Raw genomic sequence first — 14,086 nt, 5'->3', positions numbered from 1 at the left:
ATTAAGGGCACTCATGTATAGACATGTGCCCTTAATGTACCTTAAAAATGGTGATTTTAGGCTAAGCCTACTCAAAGGAGGCATGTATAGATGCACACAGTTAGGGTTTCTGCGTAGGTGTCTACACATGTAGGGATTAGGGAGAAGATTTGTTCCCAGTTTCCTGGAGCCCTGAAATGCACCCCTGTGGCCACTAAGAGAGGTCCAGGCTCCCCCCTGGGTGCTAGCCCAGAAGCTGGCAGGGAGCACTGGGGCAGGAGACAGTTCTTTCCTGGCCCAGGGGGCTCCCTGCTGCTGGGACAGGGACAATGTCCCCTGCCCTGGCACCAAGGAACTCCTGGTCCTGGCTCCCTGAGCAGGGGCACAGGGCTTGGAAAGAACTTCAGGAGAGGGGCAGATCCCAACCCCGACCCTGATCCACCAGTGGGGGAGCAAGTTGGGACCTGTCCCACCCCTGAAGCTCTTTCTAAGCTCTGTTCCTTGATCACCCAATTGGTGCATGGGGCTGGGATGTGTCTCTTGACCATGACAGTTCCTGGCCAGCTCCAGGCTGCATGGGAAAGTCTGCATGTACAACCCAAAGCTGGCTGGGGACTGCCTGAAACAGGACATTCCCCAGTCACCTCCAAGTATCATGTGCTTTCCCACACAGCCTGGTGCTGGCTGGGAACTATCCCAGTCAGGGGCAGGTCCCAGCCAGCTCCAGACTGAGTGGGGAACTATCCTCATGCAGGGAACTCCCAGCCCCTAGTCCATGATTGCAATTGTGATTGCAGAGTAGGAGCTGGGGAACTTATTCCCTGCCCAGCTCCATGAGTATGGAGATGGGGGGGGGGGGGGGGGGGAAACAGGCTGGGGAACTTGTTTCCCCCCAACTCCATGCTCACAGGGCTGTGTGGGGGACAAGCTTCCCAGGCTGCCCTCCCCCCCACCAATACTCATAGAGATGGGCAGGGAACAAGATCCTCAGCCCCTGCCAGAACAGAGCTCCCAGTGCTGACTCCGCAACCACAAAGCCACTGCTGGGAGATGCTTATCTCCCAGTATGAGCCCTGCAGTCATGGGGCTCAGGCTGGGAGATAAGGGTCTCTCAGCCCTCTGCTCTTCAATTGTGATGGTGGAGCTGGGGCTGGAAGATAAAGAACTCCCAGCCCCCACTCCACAATTGCAATCTGGGAGCAGGGGGCTTGGAGCTCCCTGCTGCTTGAGCAGGGGGACATAGCTCCCTGCCCCTGGGAGCTGCCTGCTGCCAGGATGGGTTCCACCACAGGAGCCCATGTGGGGACTATCTCCCATCCCTTGGTGTATGGCTGACCAGGAGCAGATTTGGCTCCTAACCAGGCAACTACATGAGTGCCATGGTACCATTACTAATGGCAAGTAAATTTGCTACTTGCACTTGCATGTAGCAAATTTACTCAGGATTAGGGAGATTTATTCTGAGGCAAATATATGCACTTGTAGACCCATATGCTTACTTCACAGTAAACTATACTAATTCACCACTGAATGTCTCGTGTAGATGCACCCAGGTTATACCAGACTTGTCCTACATTGAGCATCCCACCTTTCTCCATGGCTTGTTGAAGGGAGGTGGAGGGAGTACTGTCAGTTTCAATATATTTAACTGGAGCAAGTTATTTCAGTATCTTCATGTTTATTTCTATTCTGGGGTTCAGTGGCTTGGGCACAAAATCCTCCTGTTACAACAAAAGGCATCTGCAACATCAAAACACCTCAGTTGATGCTATACGCTATTTTTTATATTAATTTGAGACTCAGCTGAAATTCTTTTTTGTTAACCCTGCACCAAACAATGCAGTCAGAAAATCTTAATAAAGAAGTAGTGCTAGGGCTATCCACTCAGAACACAGGTTCCCTAGCCATTTACCCCTAGCTCCTCATGGATTGCAGGGAATACTGCTGTCTTCAGGCTGCAGAACATGATAGTTGCTATTCCACAGCTTTGGTAGGAGAGTCCTTCTTTTCTTAGTGCCTGAAACCCCTTTTATCTAACCTCAATTGCTCAGGTCTAGAATAGAATTGAGGCTTTAAGTCTTAAGCATAATGAGGGAATTGATCTATGTTTCTTATAGATGAAGTGACCCCATTTGTGTTTCTGTTAGGTTTTCCGATGGTCAATGCTAAATCCAAATAAACATCTTTGCAACTGTAATTTCCTAAGATAGAGAAGAAGTTTACTTTAAAAGATCATTCAAAAGCATTGGGTAAATTTGTTAGAAAAAAAATCTGCTCAGGTCTAATATATTGATGCCTAGAGATTAGAGTTCAGTACATTAGCACATTAAAATAATGTATGACAATATTGCCAGCATCATTTTTAGACAGACAGATTCAGAGGCAAAAGCTAAATTTAACTGTGGTCCTGCACAGTGATAAATCCACCAGATGATTTTAAGAAGCAGCTTTGCTGAGAAGAGATTTCTACGTACTGTCCTCTTGGGATATGCAAGTTAGATTTCCATAAAGAGTACTTAAGACTTTCAGCTTTGCTGTCCTGATGTGTGTGTGAGAGAGAAACATAATACATACATTAAAGAAAGAAGAAAACCAACCTAATAATATGCCGTGATGCACTACAATGAACTGAATAGAATAAGAACTTGTCTCTGTGTCAAAGGACCTATACCGTTAACAGGTACAAGATTTTTTTTCCCTTATGTTGCTAGGAGATGTGTTTGAGGAAAAGTAGAATTTTGTTTTACCTCAGCAATGATGAGTTTTATGGCAATGGTGTGCAGTATCAAACTAACAAGGAAGGGCCTAAATAGGTACTGATTTATTATGATCTTTAGCAATTATAATATTTATTAAATAATAAGACTAAGGAGAGAGAATCATCATGTGAAACTGTCAGATATATTTGAAATGACTTCAGTCATGTGAAATTCACTAACTGTTTACCAAGGTCAGAACTATCTCCCCAGAATCCCAGAGCCATACATCTGAACAAACAAACAAAAAATAAATCTGCATTTTTCTGGTTTACTGGAGTATATTTCTTTTAGACATCTACAGACAGCAATATAAGATAGAAGAAGTTTAAATCATAATCAGTCACTACATAGCTTTGCCATTACTTAGTATATGTGCTTTATTGGTTGGGTAATTTAAAAATCACTGCATAGCAATGATACAACATTCATTTAAGACAAAGTCTGGGTTTGGTTTCTATAGTTTATGGGCAACATTTTCAAAAATTCTTAGAGCCCAGATCTTACAAGGGCTCTTTTAAGATACCTAACTCCCAATGAAATCTATTTCAGTGGGACTTAGCTGCATAAATAATAGTGATGATCTGGGCATTATAGAGCTTAAGTCTCATAAAAAGTTAATGGGATTTAAGTTCTAAAGTATCACAGGGCCAGATTTTTTAAGTTATTCGTGGACCCAAGTATGTTTGTCAGCTGTCCTGCAAGGTGTTTTGAAAAATTCATTTGGTGCCTATCTTCATCTCAATAGCTTTTAAAAGCTTGCTTTGACTGACTTCAGAAAATGAGACTTAACATTAAGTAATTTAGATTGGGGTAGCCAATGTGCAGCATGGCACCGCAAGAGGCACAGGTATCTTCTGTTTGGCATATGGTAGATTGGGGAAGGGAGAGTAGAACAGAGGCAGATAGAGCAGGAAGCAGAAAGCAAAGCTACAAATTGGATGGAGAACATAAAGGAAGGAAGCAAAAAAGCAGAGCAGCAGATGAAGCAGGAAACATAGTCCTTGCAGCAAAAAGCAGAACACTAGAACAGTTAGGAGAAGGTGATCAGGGCAGCACTCAGGGAGGGTATTGAGCTAATTTGTGGCATGTCTTCCTAAAAGGTTGGCCTCCACTGATTTCGATAATTTGTAAAATGTTATCCTGCACCCATGTACATTGCATATACAGAAAAAAGCATAAAAACCCCAACAACTCCCCCCACCCCCACCCCGCACCCCCTCCCAGGCAGCCTCAGACTGCATTTAGCATCATATTTTTTTTCGCCACTTATTCTCTTCTTATACTACATGATGTAAGTATAACTGCCCTATTTCCAATGTGGGGCAGAAAGTATATACATACATAGTGAGTGGGTGGGTTCATGCCTGCCTCACGTTGAAAATAGGGCATTCATAGCTAAATGTATCATATATTATGTGTTATACTTACCTTGTTAGGTGATCTGCTACTAGGGTAAGTCAGAAGAATTGCCTGGATCTAAAAACACAGGATATCCACCTACGCTTCTACTACAGCAATCACCAACAAAATTGCTGAATTACAAATCTAATTTAATAAAAATATATGCTGCATCCTGGGCAATTTTGATGAAGCTAATAACAAGTCGCTTACCAGCAACGGCAAGTTAGATGTCTGTCACATTTTGAAAGCAGGAAATTTGTAATGATTTTTTCCTTATAATCAGTTTCACTGTTTTTTTTAGACTTGCCCAAAAATTCTCATTTGCCTTAAAAGCTGGGGGGGGGGGGGGGGGGGGGGGGGGGGCTGGTTCCTGGCTAGAAATCATTTTTGTCATAGCCAGAGTTATAGGGCAGTTAAAAATGAGGCTTCAAGAGAAACTAAATCATAACTCAGAACTACAGATTTCCACAACTGGAATAAAAAGGACTGAGGAATTAAGTGTATCATTAAGAAACATCTATAAGTGACTATTACGTATCATGAGAACATGAAATGCTCATTCAAAGAAAGGGAAGAAGGTATTTAGGCAAGCTTTCCTTCTTTTTCAAACAAATATTATGTTCATTATCAGATGCCTTCATGGACCATTGAGCCAATATATATTTTAGATATTTTTTTTTAAATGTTTTATGTATTTATCCACTAAACCAAGGCCAACTTTGAGAAGTCATTCCCATCTGTGTTCATTCATACACTTTTTAAAAATAGTCTATTATTTATCCAGTAGATGGGAAGGATCCCTCCCAAGCTGTTCTGGACAATTGAGTCAATACATATTAAGGACACAACCTCCCTCTGATAAATTTCCTTATTAAAGCACTTAGGGAAAGTTACTGTATCGATATTTTATTTTAAACTTTGTTTTTAATACATACACTTTTCACAGTGTTGCAGGCAAATAGTTCAGATTTAATTCTTATTGTACAGGATACAAAATGGAATGGAAACAAAGGATATGAAACTGAAGAACACGTTTCACACTTGTATTTAGTCCCTTTCATGTAAAGATCTTAAAAACAATTGATAAATACAGGGTCCCTTTCTCATCTAAATCAATGTAGCTCTATTGAAAATAAAGTTGATTTATTTTTTCACTAAGGTTTTCCCACAGAACCTTATACAAACCATGTGAAGGGAATATTATTACTGTATACTTATGGGAAACTGAAGCTACAGCTTTTGCTAAGGCCTGCAACGTAAAGTTGCTAACCTTGAAATGTGGTTCTAGATTCTCCAAACGGAGTGTGTTTCACTGCTTTTTGTGCCAGCAGGAAAAGCAATGCCATTGCATGTTGTGGTACACCTGATGACATTTAAAATTGCTTCATCTCTCACATTCAACCAGGTTCACCCCCCAGAATGGCTTCTAGGACGCACTGTTAAATGTAGTTCATGCTTTCCAAAAATGCATAGTGGTTTACAAGTTGAATACGCATTTATATAAATTGCTTGGGCATGAGTTCACGTGTGTACACACACACACATATACACACACATTGTAAAAGCAATAGATATGCTAACCTGGCAAACATTCTCCCCTATATGGCAGCAATTTTAGTCCAAATAATTTTCTTGAACTGTTACAAGTCCCTTTTATTAACATAAATATAAACCTACCCCCCATCCCCTAAAGCCTGGAAATGATGAGACTCTTTATGATACTGTATACTCATGAATGGCAACATGCTATAATGCAAAAAGTAATAGAATATCTAACAAGCTTCTGCTTAAAATGAAATGCCATTTCAAGGTGAACAGAGTGATCATCTAAATATATGAGAGATTTTTACTTTCTGAAGGTATTGGGGAATAAAAGTGTCTAACCTTTGATTATATAAACGTCCATACCAAAGCACCCACCAACTCAAAAAAAGCAATCTATAAGATCAAAGCAAAGAAGAAAAGCTCTGTGCTAGTCTCTTTACAGTGTTGATGCTTCATTTTCCCTTCTCCACATTCTTCTTTTGTTCCAGACAATTCCAGATCCTACTCTGAGGGCTTGTCTTTTTTTTTTTTTTTTTTTTTTTACCTTCTTCATGTGCAAAACTAAAGCTTTGAGCACTCAGTTTCTATGGAAACAAAAAGGACAGAAACAGTTTATGTATTTCAAAAGCTGTCAGCCTATATGCTGTGGATTTTGATAACTAAACCTAAACATGAACTATCCTTTTTTAAAGCCACTGTGACATTTATTTCTGTGTGTGAGTGTGTGTTGCTAGGGAAAATAAGGCATCTATTTGTTTAACTTTGCTTCCATCAGTTTTATAAATAGTTGGGGTTTTAGAGCTAATTTTTGTTCTTAATAAGTGTTTATCAAATCAGAATAGAAACAAACATATAGTGAGTTGGCAAACATGGCAGCTTTCTCCATAGTTAAAGAAAATTGTAGCTCAAGTAATTCAAAGAAAGAAATCTTGATAAAAATGTCTTTATATATATATTTTATATGTTGATACCTGCAAGTATGTGTTCTGCTGCCTAATGGAATAGCTAATTAGAAACAGATTGTATAGAGAGTTCAGCCATATTTGATTAAGAATTAATTCTTTTGTGCTTCCCTCAACATTGTAAAGGGAGGTAGAGCTACTGGCATGTATAATATGAGTATTTTTTTCATTTGAATATGACTTCCCAATGAATGAACACTGGCAATACCCATTGTTTTAAGTATTGGTTCTTGGCACATCCTGAATTTTCCAAGATGGGAGTTTCTAGAACAAGGTTATTTTATCAGGCTTAGGTGATACTGTTAAGTGAACCAAGAAAGGTACATATGTACCCTTACCTTCAAATCTGAAGCATGGTACAGTGATTAGGACCAGTGAGCTCCTCCATTATAAATCTTCTCTTCTTGGGTATTTATAATAATGTAGTTTAGTTTGAAAATTGTCACAAAAGCATTTAGCTCACAGAAAATTGTTCTGGAACATAAAAAAGACTGTCTTGCCATTTTTTAGTTGAGTGCTATTAAGGTCAGTTTTAGCTCTCTTGTATACTTTCTGATAACTCAAGTAAAGCCTAATTCAAAACAGACAAAAAAAGTCTGTCAAGGTAGTTCATCCTAAACTGTAGCAGTGCATAAGTGTTTTGACTGTGACTTCAGTGGGATCAGTATGAAGACCTATGGGCCCAATTCTGATATACATACTCTTCCTGTTAAGTACCAATGGAACGTGAGAATGATATGAGTAAGGGCAGAAAAACTGCTTCTAATGAGTGTTTGTCTCTTGTAGTTTAAAGATAAAATTTAAAGATTGAGCTATAGAGACTATTAAAATAGTCTTTTTAGTTTGGCATGGATTATTAGAAATTTTTCTTTTATTCTATTTTTATTATTTCCAATATTTATTATTTATAACATTGTGTATACTCAGCTGCTGGATTGGACTCTGTTGTGATGTAGATATTTTTTTCAAATGCTGCCATAAACCAAGAAGTTTTCATCTATGGATTGTTAAAGTGGAATCTCACAATATTGTCATGGTGTGTCTACATGATATACATGTGTACGTGCATAGGATTCAGAAGCTTACACACCAATACCACACCACTGAAACATGGAAGCTCACTCACCATATCCTGCTATTGTGTCATAATATTCAAAGAGCAGTAGCATGAACGACGCATGTCCCGAGAGGGTAGGGGGGCATGGCAACCATGCATAGGCAGCAGCAGCATCGATGGTGGGGGCGGCGAGCAGGGAGCTCCCACAGACAGCTGCAGCAGTATTGATGGCAGGGGTGGGCCAAAGGGGGAGCTCCTGCAGGCAGTAGGTTGGTATCATCAGTTGCATTCATAGTTTCATAGCTTGTAGGGTCAGAAGGGACCTTGACAGATCATCAAGTCCAACCCCCTGCCATGGCAGGAAAGAGCACTGGGAACAAACGACCCCCAGCAAGGTGGTCATCTAGCCTCCTCTTAAAGACCCCCAAGGTAGGAGCCAGCATCACTTCTCTTGGAAGTTGGTTCCAGATCCTAGCCACCCTGACTGTGAAGTAGCACCTCCTAATGTCTAGTCTGAATCTATCCTCTGCCAGCTTGTGACCGTTATTTCTAGTCACTCCTGGTAGTGCTCGGGCGAACAGAGACTCCCCCAATAGCTGCTGGTCCCCTCTGACTAGTTTGTAACAGGCCACTAGATCCCCCCTCAACCTTCTCTTGCGGAGGCTGAACAGGTTCAGGTCCCTTAGCCTCTCCTCGTAAGGCCTGCCCGCCTGCCCTCTGATCATGCGAGTGGCCCTCCTCTGGACCTTCTCCATGTTGTCCACATCCCTCCTGAAGTGCAGCGCCCAGAACTGGATGCAGTACTCCAACTGCGGCCTGACCAGTGCCGTGTAGAGGGGGAGGATCACCTCCTTGGACCTGCTCAAGATGCATCTGTGGATGCCTTACAAGGTACAGTTGGCTTTCCTGACCACGTCCCCACACTGTCAGCCCATGTTCATTTTGGCATTGTCACAGCAGGTCCTATAGGAGGGCCATGGTCTCCTTAAGGCCCTCTCTCCGTGCCAAGTCAGCCCAAGGGCACCCTCAATTCTCACCCGCCATGTCTTGCTGGTAAATATAATAGGGAGGCTGCCTACGACTCCCTGGGCATGGTTAATCGGGACCTCTGTCCCCATGTGTTCCTGGACCCCCTGGGGGTCTCCCGGTACGACGGGTGCTCCCCAGACACCCTAGCCTTATGGGCTATGCGTGGCTCCTACCACCCCTAATACCACGCCCCAAGCCTCGCTGATGGAAAAACGCTGGTATGTCTCTTTATAAATATATATTGCCCGTCTCTCGGGCCTCCTCTGCGTGCTCTTGCCCACTCTCTGGGTCTCCTTGTAATGTTGCCCCTCTCTGGGGCCTTTGCAATAGCGCCCCTGCCTGGGGCCTGCTACGCCCGCACTGAGCTTCTCGGTAATGCCCCCTTCCTGGGGCTCTCCCTGCGCCCACTCTCGGGCCTCTAAAATACCGCCCTGTCTGGGGCTCTCTGCGCCCACCCTGGGGACTTCCCAGCAATGCCCCCTGACTCTCAGGCCCACCACACTGCTCTCCCCTTCTCCCAGGGCACACCACGCTGCTACCCCCTCACCGGGGCAACCGCAGCACTCTACCCTGCTCCAGGGCTAGCCGCAGCACTAGCCGTTCTTCAGAGGCTCACCACGCCTGCACTGGGCCTCCTAATAATATTGCCCCCTCTCTAGGGCTAGCTGTGCCCATCCTGGGCTTTCTAATAAAACCGCCCCCTCTCTGGGGCTCGTCGTGCCCACACTGGGCTTCCTAGTAATATTGCCCCCTCTCTGGGGCTTGTCGTGCCTGCACTGGGGCAACTCAAAGCTGCCCCTCTCTGGGGCTGGGGTCTACGTACCCTGCACACAACCCGGGGTCTATGTTTCCTACCCGCAACCCACTGGTTGTGCTCCTCACTGCAAGCTGTGCCTCCCTCAGGCGCTGGGGCCCCACCCCTCTGGGGTCCCTATGAGGCCTCCTCCAACCCCTATAGCCTCACCCAAACCACCGGTGTAATACAGAACAACACAAACATAAACTAGAGCCTCCTGGCTATAACTCAGCTCAAAGCCACCTGGCTATAAGTTAACATTGCTCAACTCTGACCGAGCGGTACCTGCTGTGAGGCTTCTCTCCTCATCCTAACTCTAGGAGCTCAAGCTCCTGCTCCTGCTGGCAGGGAACTGCCAGCCTGGCCTCAGCCCTGGGCTTTATAAGGGCCAGGCCCTGCCTCCTACAGGCAGCTGATTCACGTCTGCTGCCCTGGCAACCCGCAGCTGTGCTTGTTATGTTCTGCCAGGGCTCTCTCTTCCTGGCAGTTTCTACTCCCTAGGAGCAGGCACCGAGGTGCCCTGCAACAGGCATCAATAATGACTCCAAGATCCTTTTCTGCCTCTGCACTGACAAGAAGGGAGTTCCCCAGCCTGTAGGTATGCTGCTGGTTCTTCCTCCCCAGGTGCAGCACCTTGCACTTGTCAGTGTTGAAACCCATCCTGTTCTCATCTGCCCACCCCTGTAACCTGTCTACATCCAATTGCAGCCTATTCCTCCCTTCTAGTGTGCCCACATCCCCCCACATCTTAGTGTCATCAGCAGATTCGAAGAGGGTGCTTTTTACCCCCTCATCCAAGTCACTGATAAAGATGTTGAACAGCACATGTCTGAGGACCGAGCCCTGGGGAACCCCACTGCCCACATCCCTCCAGGTTGAAAATGACCCATCCACCACAACTCTCTGGGTGCGGCCCTCCAGCCAGTTCGCAACCCATTTGACTGTGTAGGTGTCGACACCACAGTCCCCTAGTTTTTTAATGAGAATGGGGTGAGAGACAGTGTTGAAGGCCTTCCTGAAGTCCAGAAAGACTACATCCACTGCTACCCCTGCATCTAAGGATTTTGTGACCTGGTCATAGAAGGCCACCAGGTTGGTCTGACAGGACCTGTCTCTAATGATCCCATGTTGGTTGCCCCTAAGCATAACCTCTCCTGCTGGCCCCTCATGGACATGCACCAGGATAATTCTCTCAAAAAGCTTACCCAGGATTGAAGTAAGACTAACTGGTCTATAGTTCCCTGGGTCATCCTTCCTCCCTTTTTTGAAAATGGAAACCACATTGGCCTTTTTCCAGTCCTCTGGCACCACACCAGAGCACCACGAGTGCTCGTAAAGCCGTGCCAGGGGTCCCACAATGACCTCTGCTAATTCCCTCAGCACTCTGGGGTGGCGGTCATCAGGACCAGCTGATTTAAATACATCCAGTCTCTCCAGAAGTTCCCTGACTAGATCCTCACTGACCCTAACCTTGGGTGCGCCTCCCCTGGGGCCTGAGGGGGTCCTGGCGGACGGGCTGATCTGCTCCCTGCTCAGGAAAATGGAGGCAAAGAAATCATTAACTAAGTTAGCCTTGTCATCTGGTGCGACAATCAGATTTCCTAGCATGTCTTTCATTTTGGGATATATACTTATTAAAAAAGTATGACTGATCTGATAAGATCAGAATTGCATAACTAAATTTGGAAAGGGCAACAATCTTTTCCTTGCAACTCCCCACCTCTCCCCATACTTGATATCTAATCTTATGTTTGGCAGGTCTCATATTGACATCAACAGAAAAAGAATTAGGCCTAAACTTTTGAAAATCCCACCCCCAAATACCTCATTTGAACACTGAACTGTATAATTATATTTAGCACTATGGCATTGTCAGTATTTTTTTTAAAAACCTTAGTGTGTGTGTAAAATGAAAAAAAAAAGATGGAAAAAATGGTAGCTTCAAGAAAAATACTGGAATACCATCCATGATAGTTTATGGATAGTCTTGGGATTAAATGACTTGAGTGAAATACAAGAGCTGTTGAAGTTAATGGCAAAATTCCCGTTGACTTAAATGTGGCCAGGTTATCATCAATTAGTTCTACATCTGGCTGTTCAATATATTTTCTCTGTGACTTTGGGCAAATTATTTAAACTCCCTGCAACTCCAGTTTCCATCTCTAAAATAGGGATAGAAATGCTTCACTCCTTCAGTGGGACATTTGCAAAGCAAAAATTGTTAATATAAAATGCTCTGAGAGCCCCAGATGGAAAGTACTGTGTGCACAATGTATCATTATTACATATACTGCACAGGCTTTGGTGAACTTTAAAGTGTTTAAGCACTGAAAAATGAAAACATAACCCAAAGGCACTTAATTCTTGGGTTCGACATTAAAAAGAGAGAAAAAGCCTAAGAACAGAGCATATATCCAAATAAAGGAGATTATGCAATGTGCACAGAAGGAGAACAACATCTCTTGTTATGCAGCAATAAATTTTACATATTAATAGCTCCAGCAGTAACCCTGAATCTGTCCCATGGGTGCCTTCAAACCTCAGTGAGGATAGTGATATGAACGCTACATAGGAAATATAGCACTCTTGAAGAACAAGGGGTGAGCCAGGTTTTTTTGTTTTTTGTTTTTTTTTTTAAAGAAATAAAAAAGCTAATAGCTGGATGAATTTAGCAGAACCCACCCAACAAGGAAATTAAAGGAGAGCTGTCTCTCAAAATCAAATCTATCATGAAGAATTCCCTTATCATTCTGTTCCAGTCCCAGTGAAGATGAGGAGGGAGTGCAAACAACAACTCATCAGGGACACTGGTGTGTTACTCACAAGCTCATAACTGGCAGTAGAAATGAAGGGACCAATGTCTGCTGTGGTGAATAATTTCCATGCTGAGGCCCAGAACAGACAAGTCACGTCATTTGTAACATCTGCCTCAAAAAGAGTGAGCCAAAATAAGCTAGTTAGAAAGTTACTTGTCTTTTTTTATTCCAAGAAACTTGGGTTATAGAAGTCCATAGGGGTTTCACTTCCTGAAAGCATTTTCAAAGATAGATAAAATGGACCCTTATATGGTTATGCTTATTTTGAAGTATCAAACTATAGTGTATCAAGCAACTAAATATTTTTAAAGGATGAAGCCTTGAAAACCATAATATATGGACTTAATTGAATGTCCAGTGGTAGTTGATTATTAAGCACATGAGAAGGAATTACCAGTAAAAGTCTATCAGCAATTTAAAAAATAATTAATAATGCAAATTAATGACAAGTGATTTTTTTCAGGTCATAAAGGACTTCAGGAATTGTTGTTAGAACTGGGTAAAGAACAGTTTTTTCATCCCATATTTTTATTTTTATTTATTTATTTATTTTGGCGGGGGTGGATGGAGCGGGCTCACTCTACACTGGGACAAGCATTACGTTCTGGAACATTTAGTGCGCCAGATAGACAAAAAAGATTAATACTATGATACAGTGGTTAGACTGTTTACTTGGAAGGAAGGAACATGAGAATTATAGTTCCAGCTCCAATGAATAATTATTTACAAAATGTGGAACAGTATCAGCAAGAACTGTTAATGGAGACTCAGCCTAGAATAACCTACACTCAGTGATTAGGGCATTCTCCTAAGAGCAGGGAGATCTGGCTTCAAGTCCCTGCTTCAAATCAGACTTAGAAGTGATCTGAACCCACACCTTTCACATCATGGGTAATTACCTTAAGGTCTGAACGATATGGTGTACAAGCACCACTACCCACCTATACACTTTTCTGAAGGGTGCCAACATTTCTATGACTATTATGTTGTTTCCAAATGTCTTTGAATTGTTAAAGCTGTTACAATTCTAAAAACAAATTTTTGATTTATGTTAAATGAAATGTTTCCTTCAGCCTATATTTTTGCTTCTAATTCAACAATTAAAAAAAAAATCAGTTTTGGGTGAACACAAAATATTTTCTGTATTTATTTATTCATGAAATCTTTAAAAGAAACTGTCCACACAGCTCTAGTAAAGAATAAAGCTAGGAAGGTGTTTTCACCCCTGTATACTTCAGAGATTAATCTGATACTGGAGTGCAGCATACTATTATCATGTCCATGTATTAATTTAACTTCTCTATTGAGGACCAGGGTGGAGTACTTAGATCTACTGATGCAGAAATTCATAATGTAACAATAGATGTCTAGAGGCAAATTGCCAGACCTTGATTGTTTCTCATGTAAATATTTTGGCTTCTGTGTTTGCTTATGTTACTCTTGGTTACCTAGAATCTTATCAGATTCTATCATCGATGAGAGAGGTGAATGTATAATTGATTTCTGAAACTGACAAAGATCAAACTGATTGTGACTCTGACAGAATGATTTCTCTTTTGAACATTGGTTTCAAAGTATTTGCCAATATGCCTACAAATAGGTTAGACTGTCTACTGCCAAAAGTAATTAACATGCCAAACAGGTTTTGAGGGATCTAATCATAGTGTGCATACTGAGACCTGTATCAGTAAACCAGTCAGGCCACTCGAAGAGTATATCTGCTAAATGTTACTAATGCTTAA

The sequence above is a fragment of the Alligator mississippiensis genome, chromosome 2, assembly GCF_030867095.1.
Source record: "Alligator mississippiensis isolate rAllMis1 chromosome 2, rAllMis1, whole genome shotgun sequence".
NCBI lineage: Eukaryota > Metazoa > Chordata > Crocodylia > Alligatoridae > Alligator > Alligator mississippiensis.
Note: the sequence above shows the minus strand (reverse complement) of the source record.